Source organism: Rhinoraja longicauda, chromosome 9 (genome assembly GCF_053455715.1).
Source record: "Rhinoraja longicauda isolate Sanriku21f chromosome 9, sRhiLon1.1, whole genome shotgun sequence".
NCBI lineage: Eukaryota > Metazoa > Chordata > Chondrichthyes > Rajiformes > Arhynchobatidae > Rhinoraja > Rhinoraja longicauda.
Genome location: NC_135961.1, coordinates 2,334,875 through 2,350,643, shown reverse-complemented (window position 1 = coordinate 2,350,643; position 15,769 = coordinate 2,334,875). Strand labels below are relative to the sequence as shown.

Here is a 15,769-nt window from a genome sequence, read left to right as displayed (position 1 = left end):
GGGGGAGTTGGGGGAAACTTGTTTTCAATCTCTGACCTCGACGGAGATGTGATGTGTCTCCGTGTCGTATCTCCGTCCCCACTGCGGCCTAACATCGAGGAGTTGGTGGCCTTTCCTGGAGACCGGCCTGGCGCTTCAGGCCGCGGGCATGGTGCGGACTTTAACATCGTGGCGCTGCGATCCTTTGCCTAGGATCGACTGTGGAGAGCTCCAACCGTGGGGCCTGTGGACTTTAACATCTGGTTAGAAGAGGCCGACTCGGGAGCTCCATGCCGCGGAAAGAGTTTAAACCGTCCCGACGCCGGAGTTTCGATCATCCCGACGCGAGGGCTCGGACATCGGACCGTTGGCAGCGGCGACTGCAGACGGTTCAACAGCCCCGACCGTGGGTGAACAAAGAGGAAGGTGCTTGAACTTTATTACGACGTGCAGCGGCGGCGTTTTCGCCCGCCCCGGATCGCGGGGCTTGGGTCGGCCCGCTGCGGACCTTTCACCGTCCGGCGCGGCCTGGAACATGGCAACTTCAACAGCCTGACCGCGGGAGAAGACGGCAGGGGAAGAGAAAATACATTCTGGCCTTCCATCACAGTGAGGAGGTGACTGGAAGAGACTCACTGTGATGGATGTTTCTCTTTTTTGTTTGTGTTGGTTTGTGATTGTGTGTGAAATTGTTTATGTTTATTGCTCTATTGCTGGAGTGTGTGTGACCTTTCATTTCACTGCACATCTTGTATGTGTATGTGACAAATAAACTTGACTTGACTTGACACAGTGAGGAATGTGGAATCCGCTGTGGTGGATGTTCATGTTACATTTTACTTTATGTGGCTGTGTGTCTTGTTGCTTTTCACTTAGTACGGCTGAATGGTAACTCACATTTCACTGCACCTTAATTGGTACATGTGACAATAAATTGAGTCCTGAATCTGGATTCATGATCCATCTGCAAAGCAACTCCTTTCGATCTTTACCATTTATAAAAAACACTTTTATACTGTCTTTTCCTATTTCCAAAGAGGATAACATAGAACATAGAACAGGCCCTTCAGCCCACAATGTCTGTGCCAGACATGATGCCAAGACCAACTCTTATCTGCCTGCATATAATCCACATCCCTCTCCTTCCCTGCACATCCATGTGCCTATCCAAAAGGCTCTTGTATCTGCCTCCACCACCACCCCCGCCTCACGTTCCAGGCACTCACTACCTTCTGTGTGAAAAATACTTGCCCCGCACATCTATATACTAAAACTCTCGTTTGTTTGTTTGTTTGTTCCTGAACTACAGCCAAAACGGTACACGATAGCACGACAATTTTAGGCCCAACTTACTCATCGTCGTCCCTTTGGTGCTAATGGAAGAAGTTCATTGAAATCGGCAAAATATTTTGTAAGTTATTCACATTTTAAAGTTTAAATCTATCGCCTAGGGATGGGGGAGGGAGGGAGGGAGGGTGGGGGAGGGGAGGGGGGGAGGGGGGGAGGGGGGGAGGAGAGGTCACAGGGAGAACGTACAAGCTCCGTACAGACAGCACCCGTAGTCGGGATCGAACCGGGTCTCCGGCGCTGCATTCGCTGTAAGGCGGCAACTCTACCGCTGCGCCACCGTGCTGAGCCAAGACATTCAGGAATGAAATCAGGAATGAAATCAGGAAATACCTTTTTAACAAAGAGAGTGGAATATTGGAATCCTCTCCCCGTTAATGCGGTGGATGTTGGGAACAATTGGAGTTCTCAAGAGTAAAATCACACAGGAATATGGAATGTGGAGCCCAGGGACGAAGAGGCGAAGGAGCCCGCAGGCGACGGTGAAGCCGGCGGAGAAGCCGAGGCCGGAGCCTCGCTGGTCACACCCCACGGCCGTCCCCCTGGGCCGACGGCGCCCGCGGCCGATGGAGAGCCCACGGGTCGGAGCCCGTGATCGACGGAGCCCACGGCCAACGGAGTGGATGGAGTCTGGGTCGACGGAGCCCGTGCCCGGACCCTGGGTCTGCGGAGCCTGGGGCTTGGGTCGGCGCCACGGCGGCATCTGGAGAGGACCCGGCGGTGATAGTGGAGAGGTCGGTGCGGTGGTCGATGGGGGCGCCGAGCGAAGGACGAGGACAGACCGCGTGGAAGCGAGGAGGCCGCTGCCGGCGGAAGGAACAAAGGAGGACTCGGCATGGGGGTCTGCCGTGAGGAAGGGGAAGAACAACGGGGACCTGGCGTGGGGGGACCGTCATGAGGAGGGGAAGGGGGAGAACAAAGGGGGACCTGGCCTTGATATCCTAGACTGTGGAACAGCATCCCTCTCCCCATCAGAACTGCCCCCTCCATCGACTCCTTTAAGTCCAGTTTCAAAACCTATTTCTACTCCCTAGCGTTTGAGGCCCTCTGAGGGGGCGCTGTGAACTGTTTATGTATGTGCTGTTATGTTTGTGTGCCATTGTATGTTCGTTTCTTAGTACCTGAACTGATGTACAGTACTTTGATGTACTTTGGTCAACGTGGGTTGTTTTAAATGTGCTATACAAATAAAATTGACTTGACTTGACTTTGTGACTTTGTGACTTTGCCCTCTATGTGGCAACTATTTGCATACCTTGGGTATACAGGTGCTCCCCGCCTTACGATGCTTCGACTTGCGATATGTCGACTTTGCAATGGTGCACACGGCAACGACCCGTAGCGAACCGCCGCTCACTTCCGGCCACGTGATCAGGTGTATTAAATGTATTAAAAGTGTATTAAATGCACTTGTGCAAAACAACCAGCGCTTTACGCATTCTTGTTAATATTTGTGAATGAGATTAAGTTGTTCTGTTCATAGTTGTTTTTTTTGTTTGATTTGACCATTCACAATTTGTGCTCATTCATGCAAGCACATAAGAGACACCATGAATCGGACAAACAGATAGTAGTAAGATAATATGGTATCCTAGACTGTGGAACAGCATCCCTCTCCCCATCAGAACTGCCCCCTCCATCGACTCCTTTAAGTCCAGGCTCAAAACCTATTTCTACTCCCTAGCGTTTGAGGCCCTCTGAGGGGGCGCTGTGAACTGTTTATGTATGTGCTATACAAATAAAATTGACTTGACTTGACTTGACTTGACATACACATAGATAGGCATAGAAGATAAGGTAGACACAGAACTTTTTTCTCAGGATGGAAATTACAAAAATCAGAGAGCATGGCTTTAGGGTGAGAGGGGCAAAGTTTAAAAGAGATTTTCACAGGGCCTGCAACGAACTGCCAGAGATGGAGGCAGATATGATAATGGCCATTAAGAGCAGAGCTGCCTTCCAAGCAGTTGACCCGTGTTCGATTCCTGGGCATCGCAGTTTAAACTTAAGAGGCCTTCAGAGACTGACATCGAGTGCTGCTGGAAGGTCATCAACTCGGTGAAAGATGCTCTTTGGAACCGCCCGAGCTTTGTTGGCCTCCCAGCGGAGCGAGCTGTCCGTCGGGGAATGTTGCCGACAGGCCCGCTGCAGACTGCAGGAGTACGTGCTGAGGGACGCACTGAAGCTTGGTGCAGCCAACGCCAAGGCTCTGTGGCGGAGGACCACAGTCTAGGGTCCTTCCGCTGCTGGACATGGGGGGCAGGGTGTGGTGGAGAGAGACGCCCCTCAAAGTAAGGGAAGGGATTCCAGGCCAGTGGGCTACATGAGTGGGGGGGTTAATTTTGGGTAATTGTTGTATTGAATGTATGTATTGAATGTATGTACAGCCTCCGAGAATGTCCGATGGTGTTTTGTAAGGAACATGATTTCTATATATTTATTTCTCGAATAAAGTATATTTTGAATTTTTTTTTTAAACGAGGCCTTTATATAAGCAAATCTAGAGATGCTGGGATCCTATTCAAAGAATGTTCTCTAATAGTTTCCCAACCACTAATGTCTATTAGAGAACATCAAAGAATGTTCTCTAATAGTTTCCCAACCACCAATAATTCCCTGGATTCTTTCTACTTCCTTTCTTAAACAAAGGAATAACATTGGCTACCCTCCAGTCCTGTGGGACCGGAAGGGCCTGTTTCCACGCTGTTTGACTCTATAATTGCTGGAGAAACTCAAAAAAGTCAATCAGTATATGTGGAGGCAGAGGGATTGTTGAGACCTCTCACCAGGACGGCCATTTGGAATATTTTGGAGGACCAAGAACCAAGAGGTGGAAAGTCATGGGCAGATAGGGCCAAGTGGGTGAGTGGGATGTTTAGAGGCAGAGGCTGGTGGATGATGGGGGTGGAGGAGCCAAGTGGGAGAGGGGAGTGGGAGGGTGGTGGGAGGGTGATGGGGTCAGATAGGCTGCTCTGGAAGGTTAGAATGCATGGGATCCAAGGAGAGATAGCTGAATTGGCTTCATGCAAGAAAGCAGCCGGTGGTAGTGGATGGTTGTTTTTTTGGACTGGAGACCCGCGACTAGTGGTGTGCCTCAGGTTTCGGACTGGAGACCCGCGACTAGTGGTGTGCCTCAGGTTTCGGTGCTGGACCCCATTGCTGTTTGTGGTCAATCCAATGATTTGGACGAGAACGTACATGGCAATGATTAGAAAGTTTGCGGAGTTCATCCGTCTTACCCGTCAGGGCCTCTTGCAATAAAGTAAATGCTATTCAATTCAACAGTCCTTCCTCTCTCCAAAATTCCTCCTGCTTAATCTGTCTATAGAGTTTTCCTACCACACCTGCCATGACCACCTGCATTTCACCTGCCTTAGTCTTCCATTGGTTTGTCAGGACGAGGGCCTGAGCGATTGGGGAGGTTGACTCTATTCCTTGGAGCACTGGAGAATGAGGGGTGATTTTATAGAAGTGTACAAAATTGTGAGAGGAACAGATCGGGTAAACGTAGTCTCATGCCCAGAGTAGGGGAATCGAGAACCTATGACATATATGCATTAGGAAAAACACAGTTAATCTTCCGTCAAATTCAGTGTTGTCTGGTACAATGCAGTCATGCAATGTGGTACCAAGCTGTTTGAACTAAAAATGCCATAATTTTTTAAGTTATTCATATTTTAAAGTTTAAATCTATTTCCTAGGGAGGGGGGGGGGGAGGGAGGGGGAGGGGAGGGAGGGGGGATAAGGGGGGAGAGGGGAGGGAGGGGAGGGGGAGGGAGAGGGGGTTAAGGGGGGATTGAGGGGGAGGGAGAGGGGGGTAAGGGGGGGTTCATCATCATCATCATATATATACAGCCGGAAACAGGCCTTTTCGGCCCTCCAAGTCCGTGCCGCCCAGCGATCCCCGCACATTAACACTATCCTACACCCACTAGGGACAATATTTTTTAATTTTTTTTTACATTTACCCAGCCAATTAACCTACATACCTGTACGTCTTTGGAGTGTGGGAGGAAACCGAAGATCTCGGAGAAAACCCACGCAGGTCACGGGGAGAACGTACAAACTCCTTACAGTGCAGCACCCGTAGTCAGGATCGAACCTGAGTCTCCGGCGCTGCATTCGCTGTAAAGCAGCAACTCTACCGCTGCGCTACCGTGAGGGGGATAGAGTAGGGGGAGGGGAGGGGTAGGAGAAGGGGTGGATGGAGGGGGAGGAGTAGGGGGTGGAGGGATGGGGGGAGGAGAAGGGGGTGGAGGGAGGGGGGGAGGAGGAGGGGGGGGAGGGAGGGAGGGGAGAGGAGAGGGTGCTGCGCCCATGCAGGAGAGGTTTGGGCCCAACGGGTCCACTTAGTCTAGTAAGTTTCTAAAATTATTAGAGGCATAGAATGGGTAGACAGTCAGAAGCATTTTTCCAGGATGGGAATAACAAATACAATAAGGGGCCAAGTTTAAGTGAGAGGGGCAAAGTTTAAAGAGATGTGCAGGACAGGATTTTTACACAGAGAGTGGTGGGTGCCTGGGATGGTGGTGGAGGCAGATACATTTGTGGCATTTAGGAGGCTTTTGGATAGGCACGGAGGGAAATGTGCAGGCAGATAAGACATGGTCTTGGCATCATGTTCAGCACAGACATTGGGGGTTGTTATCCTTGTTCCTGTGCTGTACTGTTCTATATTCTAAATATTGTTATTGTACCTGCCTTAACTATTTCATCTGGCAGGCCAAAGTTTCCACTCAGGTAGCAATTAAATCTTTTCCCTCTCACCTTAGACCATAAGATCGTAAGACAGAGGAGCCGAATGACACCATCCAGCCCATCAAGGTATTTATTTCACAAAATGCTGGAGCAACTCAGCAGGTCAGGCAGCATCTCAGGAGAGAAGGAATGGGCGACGTTTCGGGTCGAGACCCTTCTTCAGACTGATGTCAGGGGGGGGCGGAACAAAGGAAGGATATAGGTGGAAACAGGAAGACAGAGGGAGAACTGGGAAGGGGGAGGGGAAGAGAGGGACAGAGGAACTATCTAAAGTTGGAGAAGTCAATGTTCATACCACTGGGCTGCAAGCTGCCCAAGCGAAATATGAGTTGCTGTTCCTCCAATTTCCGGTGGGACTCACTATGGCACCATCAAATCTATTCCACCATTCAATCATGGCTGATCTATTTTTCCCCCCTCAACCTGATTCTCCTGCCTTCTCGTTGTAACCTTTGATACCTTTCCTAATCAAGAACCTATCAACCCCGTTTTAAAAATACCCAATGCCTTGGCCTCCACAGCTATCGGTGGCAGTGAATGCCACAGATTCACCACCCTCTGACTAAAGAAATTCCTCCTCATCTCCATTCTAAAGGCACAGCATTTTATTCTGAGGCTGTGCTCTCTGATTCTAGACTCTCTCTTTACTGGAAAAATCCTTTCCACGTCAAAATAGACACAAAATGCTGGAGTAACTCAGCAGGACAGGCAGCGTCTCTGGAGAGAAGGAATGGGTGACGTTTTGGGTCGAGACCCTTCTTCAGACCTTTCCACGTCAATTCTTTCTAGGCCTTTCATCATCCTCTAGGTTTCAATGAGATCCACTCTTGAACTTCTGTGCCCTAGTTCTTGATTCCCCTACCCTGGGAAAAAGACACTCAGCATTCACCCTATCTATTCCGCTCATGATTTTATGCACCTCTATAAGAACAGGTTCGAACCCGGGTCTGTGGTGCTGTAAGGCAGCAGCTCTACCACTGCGCCACCGTGCCGACCCTCACATATATACCGGCCCTCACATATATACCGGCCCAGAGATCATCAAGAAATTGCAGAAATTTGCTTTATTTTCACAAATATACTTTATGTCCCAAGACTGAAACTATTTTCCCGAAATCGTTTGTTACTCAAAGCAGAATTCCTACATTTCCTTCCAGCTTTCCTGTGACTGTAGATCACAATAAGGTGAGTCACACATAATTGGCAGCAGATTTTAGTTTTTTGATTTATTGTACTAACTTTAATCTGTCAAATTTCCTATTGTAATTGTGTGAGGTGATTTTGTTTTGTCATAACAGGAAATAAGAGCAAACACTCAATGTTTCAGGAACCTAGTAGGATATGAATAAGGCATACACTCAAAGAATGATAATGATATTAATTTGTGCTCCCTGCTGTAAATTTAGGAAGTAATGTTGACTTTGCTCTTAGGATTTATTTCACTTGAGTCAACAAAAATGCTTTAGTTTATGATCTGAAAGTTCAGTGACACGGTAAAAGGCAGACAGCATGGAAACAGTCCCTTAAGCCCAGCTCGCCTTTGCTGATCAAGATGCCCCATCTAAGCAGAAGATAGAACGAAATGCTGGTAGACACAAAATACTAGAGTAACTCAGCGGGTCAGGCAGCATCTCAGGAGAGGAATGGGTGATGTTTTGAGTCGGGACCCTTTTTCAGAGTTCATACCCTGTCCCATCTAAGCAGGTTCCATTTGCCTTTGTTTGGCCCATTTACATAAGGTCATAAAGGATAGAAGTAGAATTAGACCATTCGGCTCATCAAGTCTACTCTGCCATTCAATCATGGCTGATCTATCTCTCCCTCCTAACCCCATTCTCCTGCCTTCTCACCATAACCTCTGACACCTGAACTAATCAAGAATCTATCTATCCCTGCCTTAAAAATATCCACTGACGGCCCCCAAAGCCTTCTATGGCAAAGAATTCCACAGAACCTTTCCCCTCCATGTACTTGTCCAGTGTCTTTGAAATGCCATTATAGTACCTGCCTTTATGTATGTGCTGTTATGTTTGTGTGCCATTGTATGTTCATTCTTAGTACCTGAACTGATGTACAGCACTTTGGTCAACGTGGGTTGTTTTTAAATGTGCTATACAAATAAAATTGACTTGACTTGACTTGCTTCTGCCCATGTTTCTGTTGCTATAATGTGTAGGATGGACACAAAAGGCTGGAGTGCCTATTCCTTTTCTCCAGAGATGCTTTGTGACCCACTTAATTACTCCAGCTTTTTGTCTATTTACTGTTGCTCTATCGACTTGAAAGTACACGAGCAATTTCCAAGGTGCTTTTGATTCTGTTACAGCCATTGAGTGAACCAATGTCAGTGTTGTCTCCGAAGATCATATCCCCAGCATTGAGGTTCCAGCGTATTTGAACAATGAAATTTCAAATTTCAGGTAAACCACAGGCCCACTGTTTCTTTCCCACTCCAACCAGTCCACTTAGGTTCTCTCTTCCTTTGTTCACCTTATCCATTTTACCACATCTCCTCGAGTCATACAGCGTGCAAACAGGCCCTTCGGCCCAATTTGCCCACGTCGATCAACATGTCCAATCTACACTCGTCCCACCTGCCTGCGATTGGCGCATATCCCTCTAATCCTTTCAGATCCATGTATCTGTCTCAATGTTTATTACAAGTTGCAATAGTATCTACCTAACCAACCTCCTCCGGCTGCTCGTTCCACACACCCACCACCCTTTGTGTAAAAATGACCCCTCAGGTTCCTATTAAATCTTGGGTATTTATTCACAAAATGCTGGAGTAACTCAGCAGGTCAGGCAGCATCTCGGGAGAGAAGGAATGGGTGACGTTTCGGGTTGAGACCCTTCTTCAGACTAAATTTAGGAAGTAATGTTGGCTTTGCTCTTAGGATTTATTTCACTTGAGTCAACAGAAATGCTTTAGTTTATGATCTGAAAGATCAGTGACACGGTGAAAGGCAGACAGCATGGAAACAGTTCCTTAAGCCCAGCTCGCCCTTGCTGATCAAGATGCCCCATCTAAGCAGAAGACAGAACAAAGTGCTGGTAGACACAAAATGCTGGAGTAACTCAGCAGGTCAGGCAGCATCTCAGGAGAGGAATGGGGAGTCGAGACCCTTTTTCAGAGTTCGTACCCTGTCCCATCTAAACAGGTTCCATTTGCCTTTGTTTGGCCCATATACATAAGGTCATAAAGGATAGAAGTAGAATTGGGCCATTCAGCCCATCAAGTCTACTCTGCCATTCAATCATGGCTGATCTATCTCTCCCTCCTAACCCCATTCTCCTGCCTTCTCACCATAACCTCTGACACCTGAAATAATCAAGAATCTATCTATCCCTGCCTTAAAAATATCCACTGACGGCCCCCAAAGCCTTCTATGGCAAAGAATTCCACAGAATCTTTCCCCTCCATGTACTTGTCCAGTGTCTTTGAAATGCCATTATAGTACCTGCCTATTAAATCTTTCCCCCCTCACCTTAAACTTATGTCCTCTAGTTAAACCTATGTCCATTGATTTCCCTCCTCTGGGCAAGAGTATCTGTGTTTTTACCCGATCTGTTCCTCTCATGATTTTGTAAACCTTTATAAGATCAACCCTCATTCTCCTGCGCTCCAAGTCCGAGCCTGCTCAAACTCTCCCTAAAAGCTCTGGCCTTCAAATCCTGGTAGCATCCTCGTAAATCTTCTCGGCACCCTTTTAACTTTCCAAATATAAACTAGGACAGTAATAGTGCCTTAGATGGGGTGGAATTTGTCAAACGTGTTCAGGAATATTTCTGCGAGTACTATGTATTTACAAGGGAGAGAGCAAAGCTTGATTAGGAAATTGGGAAGGGCCATGGGCGTGCCTTTTGGGCGCAGCAACCACTGTTCTATTAGCTTTTAAATAGTTATAGATAAACATAGGGCTGGCTCACAAGTTGAAATTATGAATTGAGGCAAGGACAACTTTGATGGTAATAGAAAGGAACTTGCTAAAGTTGATTGGAGAGGTTGTTTGCCAGAAGGGAACGTCTGGAAAGTGGGATGCTTTTAATGGTGTGATGATTGGGGCAACACAGTGGTGCAGCGGTAGAGTTGCTGCTCTACAATGCCAGAGATCCGGGTTCGGTCCTGACTCCAGGTACTGTCTGAACGGAGTTTGTACGTTCTCCCTTTGATGGCATGGGTTTTCTCCAGGTGCTCCAGTTTCCTCCCACATTCAGAAGATGTCCAGGTTTGTAGGTTAATTGGCTTCTGTAAATTGTCTCTGAGGTCTAGGATTGAACTAGTGTATGGATGATCCTTAGTTGGCGCAGACTCGGTGGGCCAAATGGCCCATTTCCATGCTGTATCTCTAAAAGCAAGAATTCAGAGCATGCATGCTCCTATTAGAGTCTCGGGCAAGGCAGTCACGGGAGAAACTGAGGCTCTGGTCAGGAAAAACAATGGGGCCTGGGACAGGTGTAGGCAGCTTAGATCAAGTGTATCCCTGGAGGAGTTTTGGGAACTGAGGGGCATGCATAAGAATTAAATTAGATGGGACAAAAAGGGGACAGAAGATGACTCTGGCAGAGAATATTAAAGAAAATATAAGGAGATTTTATAAGTACATTAAGGGAAAGAGTAACTCAGCAGGTCAGGCAGCATCTCAGGAGAGAATGAATGGGTGACGTTTCGGGTCGGGACCCTTCTTCAGACTGAAGAAGGGTCTCGACCCGAAACGTCACCCATTCCTTCTCTCCTGAGATGCTGCCTGACCTGCTGAATTACTCCAGCATTTTGTGAATAAATACCTTCGATTTGTACCAGCATCTGCAGTTATTTTCTTACATTAAGGGAAAGAGGATAACTAGAAAGTGAGGTTTCATCTCTCTATGAAGCCGCAGGAGATGGGCAAGGTCCTTGTAGGGGGTTGCAGAGGATGGATGAGTTTGTTTATTACAAACTGCTAATGCCTTGAAAAGGGACAGTGAATCAGCACAGAGACAAAGAACAGCTTGTGAACTCAAAGTTACAACTGATAAAAACCAAGACAGAACTGTAAACGACAAGCCCTTCATAATGCAAAGGCAATGGGGCAATGCCCACTGGCTCCTTGCGATCAGGACCAATAAGGAAGGGGGCAACATATGGGTGATTGTTTTTTGAGCCAGTAAGAGGCACTCAAAAGATTGATTGCCTCCCAAGAACAACACCAGTCAATTGTAGTGCAAACCTTAGGGATTGTAACATCTAGTCCTAATAATCAATCTGAACATCTGGATCAAACCAGTGACCGCTGCGAAAGGGCAGCTGACAACCAGGGAAAGACCTAGTGACGGCTTGGAGAGACTGCTGACTGGAGGGAATAGACCCCACCGGGGCTGGCATGGGCTAGCTCCTCATGCCGGCAGGATCCATCGCTAGTCAGCGTTTTGGTTCCACCCATATATTGCTACGAAAAAGTCAAGACAAAGAATACCCCTTGAGTCTGCGAGAGCGGGGGCGGAAGATGACTCATCGACAGACCACACGGCAACAGGCCTAGGAACGGAATCGACTATGAATCAGACAACCAGCACAGCAATTGACAGAGCAGCAGCACCAGCAGGACACAAGCTACGAAACTGCATCTGTGGCTGGGAAAAGATAACATCAGAGAAGGGTCTCAAGATCCACCAGGGCAGGAAAAAGTGCCTGAGAGAGCTTGGTGGGGGGCCTCGCATTGACCATTACTTTCTAAGAGGTAGGTCAAATCAGTCGAGTGAAGCCCAGTGGCAGGATAATCACCACAGTCCACAGGGTATCAGCACCCCAGGCCAAGCTCAACCAAGTACAGTCCCACCAACGGACATGAGTCCAGAGCCCAACCAGCCAGTCAGCGGTAGAGAGGAAGATGGAAGGGAAAAAGCCTCAAATCTTGTGGCCTAAATCCTGCCAGAGGAAAGAGTGGGAGACTATTAACACTGACCTCGTCCATCTTCTGGAAGGATTGAAGGGATGTGTAGAAAGAAAACTGGAGAAGTTGGGAGACATCGTATACAACTATGGGGCGGAGAGATTTGGGGTGAAGGTCAAGAAACAGAGGACACAGAAGGAACTATCACACCAGTACAATTCCAGGAGGCAGCAGGAGATAAAAAAGACTGGTGAAGGAAAGGAGGCAGCTGAGAAAACAGTGGAGGAAGGCCACAGAGGGAGAAAGGAAAGGACTCGAGCCACTGCAGGTAGAAGGAAAGCAGCGCCTGGCAATCCTGCGAAGAGCTGAATGCCTGAGAAAGCAACACAAGAAGAAAGAACGGGCGAGGACAGGCTTTTACAGAGATCCATATAAGTTTGTCAAAAGCCTCTTTGTCAAGGAGAAGAGCGGGATCCTGAAAGTACCTGTAAGGGAACTGGAGGAGCATCTGAGGAAGACGTACTCCGACAACCTGAGGCATGAGCCAGTCACCATTCCAGACGACATGCCACCTATTCACCCACCTGAGCACCAGATGGACACAAGGGCTCCTACATGGAAGGAGGTGGAGAACACAGTTAAACGAGCAAGATCAGCATCAGCCCCAGGGCCCAATGGCATTCCATACAGGCTCTATAAGAACACCCGTGGTGGCCTGAAATACCTCTGGAAGTTAATGAAAGTGGCGTGGGGGAAAGGAATCATACCTAAGGCATGGCAAAGGGCAGGAGGGATCCTAATTCCCAAAGAAAAGAACTCCTCAACCATTAGCCAATTCCGCCAGATCAGCCTTCTGAATGTGGAAGGAAAGATCTTCTTTGGTATTGGGGCCCAAAGATTCTCAGCGTTTTTGCAGAGCAACAACTTCATTGACACGTCAGTGCAGAAGGCAGGGGTACATGGTTTCTCAGGACGTCTGGAAGATGCAAACGTCATCTGGCACCAGATACAAACTGCCAAGAAAGAAAAGAGAGATCTGCATGTGGTTTTCTTAGATCTTGCCAATGCCTTTGGTTCAGTGCCCCATGAGACTCTTTGGGCAGCTTTTAACTGCTTCCAGGTCCCAGAGGTCACCACAAAGCTGGTAAAAGCTTACTTCCAGGACCTCCAGTTCTGCATCACAACACAGGACAACACCACCGCCTGGCAGCACCTTGAGATAGGCATAATGGCGGGCTGTACCATCTCTCCTCTGGTTTTCACCATGGCAATGGAGCTAATCATTCGAGCATCACGATGGGTAGTCGGAGGGGAACACTTGAAGAGTGGGCTGCGTCTTCCTCCAATCAGGGCGTACATGGATGACATGACCACCATAACAACAACAAAAGCATGCACCGAACGCCTGCTGGATAAACTCCAGGAAAACATCAAATGGGCACGAATGGAGATTAAACCCAGCAAGTCCTGCAGTATTTCCATCGTCAAAGGCCGGCTCACTGATGAAAGGTTCCGCATCAACAACGAGACAATACCAACTGTCCTGGAGAAGCCTGTCAAAAGCCTCGGGCGATGGTACACCGCACACCTCAAGGACGCAGAGCAGGTGGAACTCAGGCAGGATACAATCAGTGGCCTCAAGCAAATCAACAACACTGCTCTCCCAGGGAAGCTGAAGCTTTGGTGCCTTCAATTCGGTCTGCTGCCCCGACTCATGTGGCCAATTACCATCTATGAGGTCACTTTATCCCATGTCAACCAGCTGGAGAGACTTGTGAACTTACAAGTGAGGAAGTGGCTTGGGCTACCGAGATGCCTCAGCAGCATAGGACTCTATGGGAATGGAGCCCTCTCACTGCCAGTCTCAAGCCTGGTGGAGGAATTCAAATGCACCAAAGCAAGGCTGGACATGACACTAACAGAATCCGGTGACCCAATAGTTAGAGGTGTCGCTCCAACCCTAGCAACAGGGAAGAAATGGACTCCAGCAGCAGTGGTACAGGACACAAAATCTGCCCTCCGACACCGGGACATAGTGGGCCATGTCCAACAAGGCCGAGAGGGCTTTGGCCTGGGAGCAATGAAACCTACCTGACAAAAGGCTACTCCAGCTGAATGTCGGCACCTGGTGGTGGAGGAGGTGCGCCGCCAAGAAGAAGCAGCCAGGTGTGCCAAAGCTATACCTCAAGCCAAGCAAGGCCGCTGGATGAGGTGGGATGGCATTGAGAGGAGGAAGATCACATGGAGTGAGCTGTGGAACATGGAGTCAAGTATGTTGAGCTTTATTATCAGAGCCACAATTTATTATCCTTCCCTCTCCCACAAACCTAAATCTTTGGCTGGGAGAGGATCCAGCCTGCCCCCTGTGTGCAGTTCCAGCAAACCTCAAGCACATCCTGGTCAGTTGTAAGACCAGCCTAACACAAGGCAGATACACCTGGCGACATAACCAGGTGCTGAGGTGTTTGGCAGCTGCACTCGAGTGCAAGAGAGTTACCACCAACGCCATGCCTATCAATGCCCAGATAACATTCCCGCAAATCCCATCCTTCATCCGGGAAGGAGAGAAACGGAAGACTACCACCTCGCCTCTCAACTCATGCCCACTGAGCGCAGCCACAGACTGGGAAATGCGGGTTGACTTAGGCCAGAGGCTTTCCTTCCCAGTTGAAATCGCAGCTACCAACCTGCGACCAGACCTCGTCCTCTGGTCCAACTCCTGTCGGCGTGTTTTCATCATTGAGCTGCCCTGGGAGGAGGCTGTGGACGAGGCATTTGGAAGGAAAAGGCTGAGATATTCCAACCTTGCAGTAGAGGCAGAGGAGCGAGGTTGGAGTGTAAGAGTGCGTCCAGTGGAGGTGGGGTGCAGGGGCTTTGAAGCCAGTTCCACCGCAAGGCTCCTGAGGGAAGTTGGAGTCAGAGGGCAGGCCCAAAGGTGGGCAATCAAAGAATTTGCAAATGCCGCCGAACGGAGTAGTCACTGGCTGTGGCTGAAAAGAAAAGATACTGTCTGAGCTGCCACGTGACCATCTAGAGGCTAACCATAAGACACACACCCAGGTCTGATCACCCTGCAATGGTGGGCCTGCCTCGACTGAGGGTGTCTTGTGATAAAAGGCTGAAACACCCAGTGACGTTGAGGCACACAACTGAAGATGTGTCTGAATGGTAGCAACATCACCTAGTGGTCACCCCCAAGAACAACACCAGTCAATTGTAGTGAAAACCTTAGGGATTGTAACATCTAGTCCTAATAATCAATCTGTTAGACACAAAAAGCCGGAGTAAATCAGCGTCACTAGAGAAAAAGAATAGGCAGACACAAAAAGCTGGAGTAACTCAGTGGTCAGACAGCGTTGAGACACTTCTTCAGACCGAGAGTCAGGGAAAAGGGGAACGAGAGATATAGACGGCACTTAGGGTAAATTAATGGAAGATATGCAAAAAATAATCAAGGGAGCACAAAATGGTCCATTGTTGGCTGTGGGATAACGAGTTATACAGACAATGGAACTCAACAGATAGGGGATTTCATAAGTTATGGGAGCAGAATTAGGTCGTTCGGCCCATCAAGCATATTCAGCCATTGAATCATGGCTGATCTATCTTTTCCTCTCAACCCCATTCTCCTGCCTTCTCCCCATAACCCCTGACACCTATGCTAATTAAGAATCTGTCAATCTCTGCCTTAAAAATATTCATTGACTTGGCCTCCACAGCCTTCTGTGGCAAAGAATTCCACAGATTCACCACCCTCTGATTAAAGGAATTCCTCATCTCTTTCATAAAGGAATGTCCTTTAATTATGAAGC

The 15,769-nt window shown here is 48.4% G+C and overlaps 1 protein-coding gene across 2 annotated transcripts in view; it reads left to right on the top strand.

Moving 5' to 3' along the window:
• Nucleotides 1-15,769, top strand: part of LOC144596441 (utrophin-like) — a 401,591-nt gene that overhangs the window by 4,344 nt on the left and 381,478 nt on the right. Inside the window, exons 1-2 of one of the 2 annotated variants that reach the window (XM_078404692.1) lie at nt 6,136-6,150; nt 7,242-7,269. The gene's annotated coding sequence lies outside the window, so the exon portion shown is untranslated. Of the gene's footprint in view, nt 1-6,098; nt 6,151-7,241; nt 7,270-15,769 lie in introns of those variants that run through there. The other variant, XM_078404693.1, reaches the window with a different exon arrangement.